The following is a 13,343-nucleotide window of genomic DNA, read 5'->3' on the forward strand; positions in this document are numbered from 1 at the left end:
TCTGTTCAGGGTGGCATTTTAAGGCTGCTTTATTTTTATTGAAACCAGGTAACTTCCCTCTATTCCAATGCCATTACAATTAATTAATTTTTGTCTAAGGAGAAAGAAGAAACACTGCAAACATTTCAGGCACAAAGCACATGAGAAGTTGTAGACATCCTGGCAGTGGAAGGAAGATCTAGATGTTCTCGTGCACCCACCTTTGCTATGCGTAGAGGGGAGGGGGTGAGCGGGGTAAAGCCACGCATGCCAGTGCATAGGAATTTTTCTGAATTAGGTGGAAGTGGTGCTATGTTTTCTGTGGACATATATCATCTTCTTGGAAATTAATATTAATTGCAACAGTTTAACAAAGATTTACCAGTCCTGTTCTCGAGTTCTCCCCAGTCTGGGAAAGGGTCCACGATATTATCATAGGCCACGGCCCCATTTTAAGAATCCAAGTCAAATCCCTGGGACAGTTACATCTTACTGGCTGTGAAGTTAGGACGTGGTTCAGAATTCTCCAGTGCTTATTTCTGTGCTTAGCCAGCTCTGCTGGTATACATACGTTTTTCAGCAGATGCTTCACCTGAGACATTTTCTGCAATTGAGGGGAGCAGCCTTCGCTGCTGCCCCCAGAAGAGGGTGCTCTCTAAATGCGCATGGCAGTCCCATTTCTGCACAGGAAGCATGATGTGAACATCAGAACAGGGTATTACACTGTAACACGACTCCATTTAGATCCAAATGTACATTCCTGTCACGTCAGTCAGTCATAAAAACAGCAGTTAGAGCAGCAACATTAAGTCAATATTGATGTGATGGAGGAATGGTAGTTCCTCCGGATCAACGGACCTGACCCTGCTGAGAACTCAGCACTGGGTTTATCAGAGGAAGAGTATGCACTCTAAATCCAAAAAACCTGCATGGAGTTGGTGGCAAGCAGAATTGGTTAGATCAATAGTTGTTGTCCAGTTAAAGAGCAGTATATGGAAGATCATCATCTATGAACTGTTGCCAAGCTTCAGTTGGATTTCAATGCCTTGCTCATGATCTTCATAATGAAGATGTTACGGTATCCTTGGGGAAAGAGTCTCATTTTCTGAGAGTCAAAGTACTATATATATATAAGGAAAACAGTGACTTAAAAAATATGCTTAACTTAGAGAACAGTGCAATGAATGATATAATTCCCTGCAGAGAATAATTATCCAGCTGAGTTTCAAAGTGCCAAAGACAGAAATTATTTTCTTGGCTACATACTGGAGTTGCCTCTTTTGAGGTTTGTCCAGTCACCAAAAGATACTGTGGAAAAATAGCTTTCTGTATATTAATAATATAAATAATAATATAAAAATCATAAAACTATCTCCACACTAGGGCTAGGGATTTGAAGGCGTGGAAAACTGGTATCTTGGGGCTGAAAATAAGATTAGTGGTTTTCAAAAAACCATTTAAGTTATAGCTGTCATGTGTGAAAACGCCCAAAGGTAACTGTGTTGAGAGGGAAGGACACTGATCACGCTGTCCTGCAGGAGACTCTAAAGTACTCGCAACTTCCCTAATCCTTAGGGTGTGTTTCACACAGCCCAGTGATCACCAGGTCGGTCCAGAGTGAAACAATCACTTTGAGAATACCAAATTGTCTCATTTTGATGTGGTAAAACCACTTGATTGCAATAAAGGCAAACGAGAGAAAACATGCAGCTGTGTTTAACATGCACACACAATAATGTATTAATACAGATATAATGTACAAAAGAAGAAAGATGTAATGAGGCATTTTTAGCTCATCAAAATCTTTCCATTGTTATTGATCAGAAAGTAAAAAAATCCACTTTTCATAGAATCATAAAAACATAGAATATCTCAAGTTGGAAGGGACCCATAAGGACCATCGAGTCCAGCTGCCTGCTCCTTGCAGCACTGCCTAAAACTAAATGATATGACAAAGTACACTTTTGACTTCTTTCATGAAAATACCAGTAAAAAGAACATGTTCTGCAAAACGGCTTAGGCTTTCACAGCAGAAAATTCTCTCGCGCGTGCTGACCAGTGCTGCTAACTGGTGCTGACTTCTGAATCGGCACGAAATAGATACAGCTCCCCCTCCTTTCGTGTTCCTAGTGCTCCCCAGCGTGGAAGGATGAGGAGTTGCTTGTCACTGGGGAAATCATCACCAACACAGCTTCACACAGTGCAAAAGCGATGGGGAAAAGGGGCCTGTTCTTGGCAATACAGCTTTGCCAAAGCAGGTGAGAATCCCTTCTCCTCTCTAGACCACGCCTCTCTCTCTCTTGGGGGGCCTCTTAGCCGCAGATTTCCCAAGCAGGAGGAGCACTGCGAAGAGTTGTGCTTTAGTGAGTGATACGGGAAAAGCATTGCTGCCTGCTGGTCGCCATAAGAGCAGTTTGTGAGACAGTTCCCTGATGACTCCCGCACAGCCCAGCAAAGGAAGGTACTGAGGCGTCTCACAGAATCACAGAATGGTTTGGGTTGGAAGGGACCTTAAAGATCATCTAGTTCCAACCCCCCCGCCAAGCATATCCATGTTCCTGACCTGCTCTTTTGGCCCTGCTGGGAAGCTGGTTAACTGTAGCCTCTGATCAGTTTTCAGTCTCTTTTTCAGTGCTTGGATAGGAGTAGAGAGTCAGGTCTCAGCCCATAGGTGATCCAGGAGCAGATGAGAGCAATGGCATGGGGATGGATTGTATTGGACTCCCAATATATGATTTTTAGATGAGTGATTTCCTTAACCAGCCATGTCATGCACTTTGTGCTTAGAAGTCACTATCTTCTAGGCTGCTACATTCACCCTCAATGCTTGTTTTCTTATCCTATTCCGAAACTCTTTCCTCTTTCACTTGAAAATATTTAACACAAATTGTCTCACAGTGGGTTAATGACCAAGCTGTTTCTGATGCCCTGCATGATAAATGAATTTGTGGTCATGAGCTCTCTGCTAGACCCCTGCACCCTTTGGCACTTCCACGTGAGCTTGGTTTCCAAGCCAGGTTTCTAAAGGAGTGGGGTTTTGTGGCTGGTGCCCATCTCAGCCGACGACTTTCAGACTAGCATTGTCTACTCATCAGGAGCAGCAGAGAGAGGAAGAATAAAGCTTTCTGCAGCAAGACAAAATGAGCCATCCTGGTTATCAGTTTGCTTGCTCAAATGAGATTTTGAGGCATAACTGCACAAAGTAAGGTTCTTTGCTGCCACTGCAAGCGGGAGCCTGACCAAGGTAGCCAAGTGTGCTGTGTCCCACACCCTTTTCTTGCATTGATTTGCAGCCAGTTTCATGCTCCATCTCCCTAACCCTTTTGCCACAGAGTGGCAGCAAATTAGCTGATGCAATTTGATCTTGTGTCTTTGACAGTTGCAGAGCTTGTGACGTGAGCAGGATTCAAACTGATGTAGAAGACTGCTCACAGTGGCCATTCGTCACTGTTAGATAATATTAGCTCCCACTTGCTTCCCAGCCAGTGACAGCCTGAAAGCAGCTAAAAGTTCAGTATTCCTGTCCCTCTCTTCTGAGTCTGTTTTCCCAATATTGTCCACACTTGATGGGCTGAATTTCCAGTGATGTTAACTCCAGAGCATCCCCAAATTCTCCAAAGCGTATGTTTGCTGCTATGCTTCTTGGGGTTGTGACAACTCTGTGCTCCCTGTGTTTTGAACATGGTGCAGTTATTGGACCCAACCTGCCCAAGGCTGGGACGAAGAAGCCGTTAAGTCCCTTGCAAGAAATCTCTTGATCAAGTGTTTCATTATGGGATGGGCCAAACCCCATCCACTGCTTCTCTTGTCCCCTACAAAGGCTACTACAGAGATGGATACTGTTCACAGAAGGGATAGGATGTCAGACTTACTGTACCCGTGAAATGGATGAGAGGGGCCATTGATGCAGATCAGGACACTTTCAGAGAAACAAGCATTGTTCTCAGCTACCCTTAATGCTGCCAGTGCCATGACTGGTGAGAGCTCATTGTGCCAGTGAGGGCAGTGACTTTCTTGGGCTCTCAGGGTATGGAAAATTTAGGGTCTGGTGCAGCACACTCCCACAACCATTCAGCCTGCACATACAGGGCATCTGCACAGCCTGTCTGTGGGCAGAGTGACTCAGCACCAAAGGGAAATTCAGTTGCGGATAGTGAAGTCAGAGCCTGGTGAAGCCCCAGGCTCTGACTCACAGAAAGCAAATGCATTTGGCATATGTGGGAAGTGAATGAAAGTTCCAAATCTGGATGTTTCTCAGGACTCAAGAACAAGCACCCTCAAGAGATACACTGACTCTCAGACGGTCATGCTCTTTAACTTTTGCTCACTGAAGTACAAGTAGTGTCCCTTCCAGATGTTTCTGACTTTCTGTGCTTCTGTGCAATTGTAGCACTGCTCTCCTGGATATATTTAGATTTGATGTTGTTGTACTTGCCTGAAAAGGTTTTCATTCAGATCCCACAAAGTTTGCAAAGAAGTGATGGAAAATCAGTGGTGACTGAGTGATGGGAGAGAGAGAGAGAGAGAGAGAGAGAATGGGGGGGGGGGGGGGGGGGGGGGGGTCCTGTCCACTTGCTGTGGCCAGGCAGCTTGTAACCACTCCGATGCTACCACGTGTTGAACAAACCTGTTTTCAGCCTAAAGGTTGTGCCTGGAAAAACAGCTGCCTGCGGTAAGGCGAAATCCTTCCTACTTAATACTCTGAGTATACTTCTTTCAGCCTGCCCCTGCCTGCAGAGGGCTGTTGGAGGAAAACTGGTGAGGAGTGACTCTCATTATTCCTCACCAAAGGCCTTGCAGCCACCCTTCCTCCTGGCTGCCAAACTGCAGAAGTCATTCTCCAGTGAGGCCACCTTTGTCACTATTTAAGAATGAGGCATGGATGATGTAGTGAGGTTGACTTGAATCTACCGCTTGCTTGGTTTTCTCTGAAACAAATCTCCATCCCAGCATTTATTTGGGAGCAAAATATGAAGCGAATATCCTTCCTTCACTCCAGCCTCACATGAAGTTGACCCTCTGTGCCCTCTTTATTAGCAGTGTTAAGAATCATATCCGTACCTTTTCACATGGTTCTTGGCAGCCAGTATGGTTTCACAGCATATATCAGGTTGTAGATTTAGGCTATTGCTTTTTATCTGTTAAAAAGCTTGTGACTGCACAATTCTCTCTTTTCACATTGCTGCCTCAGATAATAGGCAATATAATAATAATTAGAGTGCACAGGACTCTTCATCTTTGAAGTGCTTCCTAAGGATGAGCTAATTAGTCCACACAACTTACCAGTGGGTAAACCCTTACAATTTGTCATCGGGATTATTAAAGAGAGGAAAGCCTCAACCCCTTATTCAGCAAAGCATTTGAGATTGTGCTTCATTTTAAGCGTGTCTGGGAGTGAAGTACATGTTTAAGTATGCTCAAGATCTCAGCTACCTGCTTGGGGCAAAAGCTTCCTATTTGTTGTGGACCAGGATACACCCACGCTGGAGGATAATGAAAGTGTGAGCATTGCCGGGATGGTCTTTGCCCCACAGCCCTGTTTAGCTGCCTCGGGCAATAACATCATTGGTAATAACATCATTGGTAACAACATTGAGAACATAGCACCAGCAACTTTAATGCAGCTTGTATCAGCTTGTCACTGACCGCAGATAAGTATATGAGTAACTTGAAGTGGTGGAGTCACATCTTCATGGTTCCTGTTCCTTCTGCTAACTGCTGTAAATTGCACTTTACGCTTGCAGCACAGATGCAGGGTGTTCAGTGCCTCTGACTGTATTGTTTTCTAAAATGTTTTCCTGCCTTTCTGCTCTTGAGCTTTATGAACTGGATGGAGATCTGCAATTGCTAAATGCTCTGAACAGAGCCATGGTGCTCTGAGAAAGACTTCCTGCATCCTAGCAGTTTTGCAGAGTGACTATTTCAGGCTTTTTGCTTTCCCGTTTGGGAGATTTCTTGACATGATTTAAAGCTGTCAATGTTGCTGATGTTGCATGAATTGAGAGAAATAGACAATAGAAATAAAATTATTTTATTTGCTGCTCTCTCCCTGCCTACCCTGTTCAGGTCTAGAACTAGCAGGATAAGACAAGAAAGGAGCAGGGAGATGCAGCATAAAAGGGAAGAACACAGTTCCATCAGCTAAGCCTCCATGGCTGCCATCAGCTGGGACAAGTGTGGCCTCATTCTCTGTCTTTGTTTCCATCAGCTGTGCCTGAGGCTTGGTTGGCAACTTAGAAACTTAGCGAGGATAAACGAACACATCACTTTATCATCCAGCATTTTTTCAGCTCCAGAGAAGTATCGTTTGGGCTGAGGATGATTCGTGCCGAGGTCAAGACGGCGAACCCTCTCACTGGACAGGCCATGGGAGATGGATGTCTCCTGTATTGAAGTCACATGTTCCCTAATCAGGATGCGATGTCCTTCCTGTCTGCAAAAGAAAGCAAATGTCCCACTGAGTGAGCTTACTAGGGCCTGTTTCTGGGAAGCACACAGTTATGCTCTACCAGAGGGTCTCAGGGAGAGGACAATCATATGGTTTCAGGGGGTGTCCTTTCCACTATTTTGTTGCTGTAGTCAGAGGAGCTCATGGGCAACGCACACTAAAAAAGCATACACAGAAAATAAGGATTTTAGAGCAGAAAGCCCACTCTTTGCATATCTATCACAGTCACTGAAGGTGTCAGAAAAGACCTTTCTCCCTAAGGATGGCTAAATGTAAGACACACACCAGGATCTTCACATGGTTGCAAGCCGTGAAACTCCTGTGTCACGGAAAACCAAGGGGCAGGAGAGCTGAAGGAAGAGAGACGGGGCTCCTGTGTGACTCTGCCATTTTCTTGCAGCAGGATAAGTTTGCATACAGTCTAGCAAGAGACAGGTTAGAAATTAGCCTGATTGTACACCCTGCTGCTCCAGTCTTTGTTTCTGTATGTTATATGCCATGGACCTTTTTACCTATAAAAAGTCCAATTCTGTCCTGAACAGGCAGAAGTTCTGTGGTCTCAGTGATATCTTATGTCAGGTTAAGTGCATACTGTGCTAAAAAAAAGGAAAATCTTTAAAGTGAATTGCCTTTTCAGTTTCATTGGATACCTTGTCTTGTGACGGAGCGTAGAAAGGAGACCACAGCTTATCTTGAGGTATGCTTCTTTTGCACAACTTAATTTACAGAAAACTTCTCTAATATTTGCCATATTTCTCATCTCAGGCTTTCTTCCACATTGCTGTAAATGACCTGTCTCTTCATACATCCTCCTTCAACTTCAGCAATCCTGATGTCTGCTCTAGAGATAGCCACCCCTAGCTACTCCTTAGCGTCCCCCAACTCCGAGCTGCTTGTGTGAGTTCTGCTAGCCCAGTGCAGTAGCAGTGAGCTGGAAGGATGTAGTCATGCTGTATTCTTCAGGGGAACATGAACTGCTCCAAAGCCAGTTAGTCTAGCAGTACTCATGTTTTTCTTCATTGGAATCTCTTGTCTTCTGGATGCTTCCTTACATCTTCCTCCTTCTTCCCTCCATATTAGCAAGCTGGAAAGGACGGAATATCTAACATTCATGCTGTCCATCCCTGGTCCAAGCAGTGCCTGAAACCCAGCACCTTCACTCACCTCAAACTGAAGCACAGTCTCTGGGTGAAACCTCGCTTGCATCCTACCCAAGCCCTGAAAGTGTGGCCTCCTCCTCCTTGGAGTCCATCAGCCTATGCCATATATTTTCAGATGTGCCTGTGTGGCCCCCAGCCACGGGGAAATTCAGAAGTAAAACTTTGCCGGGGAGATCTCTGATGTGACTCATCTGTGCTAGGGAGGGGAGAGTTTCTTTTTTATTTCTGCAGCTTGGAGAGGTCCATCCTCTAGTGCCTCAGTAGGCCAAGTTTCTGACTTGTGTCTGGGCTGCTGCACTGACACTGTGTGCAGGGCTGGCGAGGGGGATTGTACTCTGTGTGAGTGATACAAGGGGAATCATCCTTTTAAAGTACGCCTTTCTGTCTCCCTCCCCCACTTTCCTTCTTCCTCCTTCAGCGTTGTCACCGTGTAGTATTTTAATTGGAGGAAGCAGATATATCAAGGAAGTCAATGGCAGGGGCGAGGTGGGCGGGGAGGTGGAGAGGAAGAGGAGGAAAATCACATCACGGCCCAGTCTGCCAGTGTAAACACTTGATGATTTCCTGTTATTGTAGCCTAAAATGTACCATGACATCATTTGCGGGCCTCCCAGAATCACCCAGAAGGAGGAAACGCCAGCATTCCCAGCCCGCCCCCAGTGTGAATCCAGGAGATTCAGACCCTATAAGGCAGTGAAGCTCTGCAAGCAGCAAAGATAGAGTTTCGAAAGTTTTCTTGCTCTTGGCAACGTGGAAATTTCACAAACAGGAAAAACTGCTTTTACTTTTCCTAAAGGGGAACTGTTTATGCCTCATGAAATATTGATGCCTTGAACCACGGTTACTTTAGAAGCAGAGCTGAAATACAAGAAATGGTCTTAGCTGAGGACAAGCGCAGGGGAGCCCCTCACCAAAATCACATCAGTTCACCGTTCCCAGACATTCACTTTTTTTATAGTACCCACTTTTATTCCAAATCACTCTACAAACTAGGTAGTTAAGTCAAAAGCTGTGGATTATATAAAATAGTCCAATATGAAATTAATTTGATAATTTTGAAAGGTGAAGCTACCCTCAATATGGCAGAGATTGACAGCGAAAGGTTCTTCCTCCTTTCCTAAGCATTAAATCAATAGAGACATTTACTCGGAAAGCGAAGAGCCAAGCTCTTCTGAGCCTGGGTATTCTATCCTGGAATTTGACCCAGTGGGTCAGATTTGCCTCTCAGTTACAGTTAATTCTGAATCACTGCACTCAGACTGCACCACTGTAAGGAAGAACAGAATCAGGTTCACAGACATGGGCTCTCATAACTTTTCTGAGAGGGATAATAACTGGGCTGATTCCACACCACACTCTTCAGCCACAGTCTCTGTGGGCAGCCTTTCAGACAGACCACAGTGGGATACCTGCAAAATTTGTTTTTTCCTAAGCAAGGTAACAAGCTTCATAAACACAGTACTGTATTTGTAATCATTTGGACTCATACCCTCCCTTGCACACCTGCCAACTGCTTGGCAAACATCAATAATTATAGGGCAGCTTTTTGTTCCTGAAACAGGAGAAATTAGTGTGTTCGTGTTATATGTAAGGAAACTGATGCTCTGAAATTAAATGAACCACTGCCTTATGGAACAGAAATGTATTCTCTTAATGTGGGCTTAAGCCAATCCTATACCTCCAAATAGCATCAGAAAATTAGATTTGTCTTACCATAAAGTAGACTTGAAAAGTCTGAAGCAAGTCAGTCTAGAGAAGAACGATACAAGCAAGTCTAGTAAACAAAACACACTTAGGATTGACATTGAAAAGAAACAGAATGATCTTGCAGTTTACTAGACAAAAAAATAACAGCCACGTATAAGTTTTGCTGTTATTTGTGTCACTTAGACTTACTGGAATACGAAAGTGGGTTGTTCCTCATGAGCTATTTTTGGATGGGAGAACCAAGCCATTCAATTCTTCACTATGGGGAGCTTTTTTCAAAGCTATATATACAAGATGACTATTATTCATTAAGTAGTTTGCTTTTCATTCCCAATGCTGCAGGGTGCAGCACTGGGAACTGAAGTGAACTTAAATTTATGCACAGCTCTGTCAGGACCCTGCATCCAATGAAATCCAGGGCTAGATTCTGATGACAGCATCAGGAACCTGCATATTTATGCCCAGCTCTGCTGTGAGCAAGGCACCAGGAGAGCACAGATACCACTGTGACAGTAGTGGGGTGTCAAGGCCTTGAATTAACTTCTATTATTCTGTATCTCATCAGAGTGCTGAGGTTATCAGGTGGGCTCGACAATGGAGGGCAGGAGGGGAGAGGTAGGAGGATCTGCATGCCACAGCTAGGACAGGGGCGCGTCCCAGTTTCAGTGTAGGACTGAAAACCTCTCTGGAGCAAATTGGCTGCATTCACACATTGTGCTGAGCCCTTACCTTCAGGGAAGTGCCTTCCTCTCTCCACGTCCAGCTTTCCTCACTAAACAAAATGGTGCATTTTGACATGCACCAACATTTTGACAGTGCATGTTTGTGTGTGTGTGTGTGAGAGAGAGAGAGAGGCAGACTGTATCTAAGGTCAAGGTCAAGCTTGGAGCACTCTAGCACCTCCTCATTGACCAGCCTACCTTTGACTGTAGAATGGACCTCCTCACTGTTCTTTGCTTTTCTCTCCTTGAACTGAAAACATTGAAACCCAAATTCCTTTATAACCTTCCTGCATCCTCAGAGCCTTCTGCAAGATGCAGATCCTATGCAGAACTGGCTCCGTTCCCTGTGTGTCAAGCAATGTGTGCACGTATGATGTTCTGCATCCCACTAGTGGTCCACAAAATGGGGATTAGATAATGCTGGATGACATTTTGAGGCCCCTCATAAATCTACTTTTTCTGTTCCCATGACTTTGCAAGAGGAAACAAGAAAGCTAGTTCCTGCAGGTATGGAGGGCAAAGAATATACAGCTCTTCCATGCATCAAAGCAGGTAAATTTGTAAGTCTCCTCCGGGAACACCAGCAACCCTCTGGTTTTCTTACCTCTGAAGTGCCGTGAGGCCGCCCACTGTGCATCCACTTGTACTGTCAGCAGTTCCCATCGCAGAATAAGCTATGGCAAACACAACCATGTGGGTGAATGCCAGTAAATAAAGAAAAATCTAACGGGCTGTGTTTTCTGCTCTCCTTTCTATTGATTTTTCCAAACTGCAGCCAAGTAAAAAGGAAAAACAAGGTTATCCTATGGTTCAGCTGTGCAATTTAAACCTTGCTGGTGTAAATCCCCTGAGGAAACAGGCAGGATGGGTGTGACCTGAGGGAAGCCCTATAATTACAGCTGCATTAGGATTTTGCTGTGGCCAAAGGCAAATACGGCCTAGGAAAGTTTCTTAGTTCTTCATGCAGATGATGGAAATTTGTCTCAGTGGAGGAGGATCAACCCAGCGAGCTTCTATTATTGACTGTTCGACTCCTAGAGAACACAATGGAAAACTTCCAATTAACGACTTGGAGGGGTGAAGAGAAATCGTTCATTTTTCTGTTATTACTATCTGAAATAAAAACCTTAAAACACCCACCTGATGGACTCCCATGACCAGATCAGCATCTCAGCCTCGGTTTTGAAAAAATATAGCTTTTCACCTTCATAGTGCTGATACACATCTCATACTAAGGTAAAAAAAAGCCAGATAGCAAATGACGCAATGATTAAAAAAGCAAAATCTCATGATTTATGAAATGCATAATGGCTTACTGGAGACCGGCTTGTAATTTTAGAGTACTAAATACAGCCAATAGTGTGGGGCAGTCCTTCAGGGAGAATATATAATGTAGCATAAAGCTTAAAGCTAAATCTTCTTCCAAAGGAGTGATAGTTTAATCACTTTCAGATATATGGAGCCAAAATTTGTTGTTGTAACTCTGGAACTGTATCAGTAGAGAATTTTGGCATCCATTGGGTTAAAGTGAAGCAACATTGCCAGCTTTCATGATTCAACCTTGAGTTTCTAATATCCTCAGCAATTTTTACACACCTGAGCTCCTGAAATTGGCTGTGTGTGGGTATCTTATATTCTTTTTTAAAACGAAAAAATAAATTCAATCATAATAACAATGCAAACATTTTCATTAAGCATGAAAACAGTGATTTGGATGCAGCTACGAAACAAAGAAGCTCAAACTCCTCCTCCAGTTCTCAGTGTTTTTCAAAACGTGCAGGTCTGTTCCCTGACTTTGGAGATCCTGCGATGAAGAGAAAGAAGGGAATACAAGCAAGAAGCAGATTATACTCCTCCCCGAGCAGCAAGTGCCTGCTGACTGATCCGGGTTAGGCACTCATCTCCTTCACGGTGCCTGGCAGCAGAGGACAGTGAGGCAGTCTCCAGTCGTCCTCCTCGGAGCTCAGAGGTTGCTTCTCCCTACGGAGGGACAGGGACTTTCGTGCCCTGAGCCTGGTACTGCCAGTAACTGGTGCTGTAGGAAATTGCTGCACCCTCCGTTATCTCCACCACCCCTCAGAGAGGATGGTGCCTTTGGAGGCCAGGGAGACTCGCTGACCTGTGAGGGGACCCTCATGCTGGTGATTGAGGGCCGAGGCAGCCTGACCCTGGCCCTGCTGCTTCTCTCTGACCATGGCAGAAGGTGAGAAGGCACATGCACAGACACACGAGTTCAGTAGGTTGCGACTCAGCCCCGGCACTGTTGGAAGGCCATCTCCCTCCTTGGCTTCAGTGAGGGCTTCTGATATCTCCTGTGCTCTTGAGGAGCCATCCTTTTTCCTTAATGATTATTTTTAGCTGTACGCTAGCCTTTCACTGGGAGGGACTTTGGTATCCTGATGTCTGTGTGGTTTCTAAAAGACAACTACCCGGACAGCTTCGGTGTTTTCAAAGCACTGTACAAAGATCAGTAAGCTAATCCTCCCTGCCCCCAGGACTGCTGAGGATGGAGGTTTCTGGTGGGGAAGGGGGAAGGCTCCTGGGCTTGGGAATCTTCTCAAAATATATGTTTGGGTGTGAAAAACTAGTTTTGACATTGGGGACATTTTTCCTTGTAATTTTAACTCAGGGGATTTTATTTTCTTAAAAACAAACAAACAAACAAGCAGAATGGGTTGAGTTAGAGAAAAAAATTGTAAGACAAAGGGAAAAAAAAGTTATGGCTGTGTTTTAAAAGTGGAAGTCTGTGTTCCCTATGAAGATAGAAAAATTCTCCTGAAACAGAAGAGGCATAATTGGGACTGAGTGTCTCTGCTTCCCTGTGTCTGTTGCTGAAGGCATCCATTTCTGGGACAGAGAACAGCTAAGAACATAGGATGTATGTATATATCTATATGTTATCTATCTACCCCACCTATCCATTCCTTTTTTTTAATAACCTACTCATTCTGCTGGTACAAATATCCTAAATGCCTTAATTCTCTGCATTTTAGGATCAGAGAAGCCACGTGTTTAGTAAAAACCTAGGAAAAATAAATGATGCCATCTGTCATGCCTGTGTCTAACTGGGCGAGGGGGGGGGGGTGTGCGCGCACGCTGTGTGGTGCATCGTTGTGTTTTACTGTGGGGAAAAGAAGAACTGGATGCAGAGCGTGGGGGAGTTCGGGTTGCCCAGGGGTGCGTGTTTCTCACAGTCATGCAACCCTGACTGCAGATCACACTGTGTAGCGTTAATAGGGCGGGAGGGAATTCCCTTCGCTCCTGAGTGAATCAGCTGGGTGGGGGAGGTAGCATGAATGTTCCCAGATTACAGTCCCCCTCTGGGCA

At 44.7% G+C, this 13,343-nt stretch overlaps 1 long non-coding RNA gene across 1 annotated transcript; it reads right to left on the reverse strand.

Moving 5' to 3' along the window:
• Nucleotides 1-4,758: 4,758 nt before the first annotated feature.
• On the reverse strand, nucleotides 4,759-11,170 carry LOC142603294 (uncharacterized). Its single transcript, XR_012837185.1, has 3 exons — nucleotides 11,157-11,170; nucleotides 7,592-11,050; nucleotides 4,759-7,511 (listed from the first exon to the last, which is right to left on the reverse strand). It is a non-coding gene; the product is annotated as an uncharacterized LOC142603294 (long non-coding RNA).
• Nucleotides 11,171-13,343: the final 2,173 nt, after the last annotated feature.

The sequence above is a fragment of the Balearica regulorum genome, chromosome 11 (genome assembly GCF_011004875.1).
Source record: "Balearica regulorum gibbericeps isolate bBalReg1 chromosome 11, bBalReg1.pri, whole genome shotgun sequence".
Classification (NCBI taxonomy): domain Eukaryota; kingdom Metazoa; phylum Chordata; class Aves; order Gruiformes; family Gruidae; genus Balearica; species Balearica regulorum.